Source organism: Herpailurus yagouaroundi, unplaced genomic scaffold (genome assembly GCF_014898765.1).
Source record: "Herpailurus yagouaroundi ecotype Mexico unplaced genomic scaffold, PumYag 142, whole genome shotgun sequence".
NCBI lineage: Eukaryota > Metazoa > Chordata > Mammalia > Carnivora > Felidae > Herpailurus > Herpailurus yagouaroundi.
This window is the reverse complement of record NW_024412397.1, coordinates 50856751-50859598: the sequence shown is the minus strand read 5'-3', so window position 1 is coordinate 50859598 and position 2848 is coordinate 50856751.

The window sequence follows — 2848 nt, the reverse complement described above, 5'->3', positions numbered from 1 at the left end:
CATTATCCCAAAAGAGAAACACATACCCATTAGCACTTAATTCTCTATTTCTCCCCAAACCTCCTACCCTTAGGTAACCACTAATTTACTTCCTATCTCTGTGGATTTTCCTACTCTAGACACTTCATATAAACGGAATCATACAATATGTCTGGCCTTTTTCACTTAGCATAATCTTTTCAAGGTTCATCCATTTTGGAGCAGGTATCAGTACTTCCTTTTTTAAAAAAGAGAAAAAAGATTGAATAAAATTCCATTGTATAGCTATCCCATCTTGTTTGCCCACTTATGGGTTGATGCACATTTGGGTTGTGTCCACTTTTTAACTGCTATGGATAATGCTGTTATGAACATTTATGTACAAGTTTTTGTGTGAATATATTAAATTCTTTTGTATGTATATCTAGGAGTGGAATTGCTGGGTCATATTATAACTTTAATTTTTTGAGGAACTGCTGAACCATTTTCCACAGTGGTTATTCCATTTTACATTCCTACCAGCAGTGTATAAGGGTTCCAGTTTCTCCACATCTTTGCTAACATTTGTTATTATATGTTAAAAAAAAATTTTAGAGCTTCTTTTTTATTATGGTGAACTATATGTAACATAAAACTTAACCAGTTTTAAGGATATAGTTTTGTATAGTTTTGTGGCATTAAGTACATTCACATTTTTGTGCATCTATCACCATCATCCATCTCCAGGACAATTTTTCATGTCTTACCCTAACCTTAACCCAAATTGTCCCCATTACACAATAACTCCCCATCACCTCCCCAACGTTGGCCCCAGCCCAACCACCATTCTACTTTCTGTCTCTATGAATTTGGCTACTCTGGGTACCTCATAAAACTCAAATTATATTCTATTTGTCCTTTGTGACTGGTTTATTTAACCTAGCATGATGACTTCAAGGTTCATCCATGCTGTTGTATGTGTCAGAATTTCCTTCCTTTTTAAAGATGGCTCGCATTCCATTGTTTGTATTCTGTTATTTTTGGTTTGTTTTGTTTTTCTAATGGCCTTTTAATGGGTATAAAGTAATGTCTTATTGTGGTTTTGATTTATATTTCCCTAGTGGCTAATTATGTTGAGCACCTTTTTGTGTGCTTATTAGCCATTTGGCAATCTTCTCTGGAGAAATGTCTGTTCAAATCTTTTGTCCATCTTCCCTTTGATTTAGTTTTTTTTTTTTTTTATTGTTGAGTTGTAAGAGTTCTTTACATATTCTGCAGAGTAGATTTTTTATTTATCAGATCTATGATTTACAAATATTTTTTCCCACATCTGAGTTGTCTTTTCACTGTCTTGATACTGGCCTTTGATGCACAAAAGCTTTTAATTTTATGAATAAATTTATTTAGTTTTCCCTTGTTGCTCGTGCTTTTGGTATCTTGTTAGGAAGCCATTTCCTAATCTGGGGGCACCTGGCTGGCTCAGTCAGTAGAGCATGCAACTCTTGATCTCAGGGTTGTGAGTTTGAGCCCCACATTGGCTATAGAGATCACTTAAAAATTAAAAAGAAGAATCCCCCCCCCAAAAGGAGTCATTGCCTAATCCAATATCAAAGAACTCTATAAACAGACTTTTATAGTTTCAGTTTTTATAGCATATCTAAGATCCATTTTAAGGAATTTTTATATCTGTTGGAAGGCAGATTATTTTGACACCCTTGTTGAAAATCAATTAACCATAGATATATGGGTTCATTTCTCGAATCTCAATTTTTTTGGGGGGTAGGGAAAGAGAGAGCATATGATCAGGGGAGGGGGCTGAGGGTGAGAGAGAGAATCTCAAGCAGGCTCCATGCCCCAACTCGGGGTTCTATCCCACAACCCTGAGATCACGACCATGGCAAAAATCAAGTCGTATGCTCAACTGACTGAGCCAACCAGGCACACTCCTAGACTCTTAATTCTCTTCCATTGGTTTATATTTCTGTGTTTATGCCAGTTCCACTCTGTCTTCATTACTGTAGCTTTGTAATGAGATTTGAAATTGGGAAGTGCAGTCTTCAGACCTTAATTAAAAAAAAAATTGTTTTGACAATCCGTGTCCCTTGCATTTCAATACAAATTGTAGGGTCAGCCTGTCAATTTCTATAAAAACAAAACAAGACAAAACAAAACCAGCTGGAATTTTGATAAGGATTGTATTGAATCTGTAGATCAGTTTGGAGTGTATTACCACCTTAAGAATATTAAGTCTTCAACTCCAACAACACATAATGTGTTTCCATTTATTTAGGTCTTGTTTAGTTTCTTTTAAAGATGTTTTGTAGGGGCGCCTGGGTGGCTCAGTCGGTTAAGTGGCCGACTTTGGCTCAGGTCATGATCTCACGATCCGTGAGTTCGAGCCCTGCGTCGGGCTCTGTGCTGACAGCTCAGAGCCTGGAGCCTGCTTCAGATTCTGTGTCTCCCTCTCTCTGACCCTCCCCTGTTCATGCTCTGTCTCTTGCTGTCTCAAAAACAAATAAAACGTTAAAAAAAAATTTAAAAATAAAGATGTTTTGTAATATATTACAAAATAGGGATGCGTGGGTGGCTCAATCAGTTAAGCATCTGACATTGTATATTATAATTATATTACTATATATAATAAATAATATAATAAAATATAATTAATATTTAATATAAATATTTTATAATAATATAATGAAATAATACTCCATTTTGCTTCTAAAAATTGCAACATATAAATATTGGATGTCCTGGATATATTGTAAAATATTTTTTATCTTTTCTTCCATAATTTCTACTTACTTACTTTATTTACTTATTTAATTTATTTATTTTTGCTCTGCATTCTGGAAGGGTTCTTTGACATGGTATTATAGTTCATTAATTA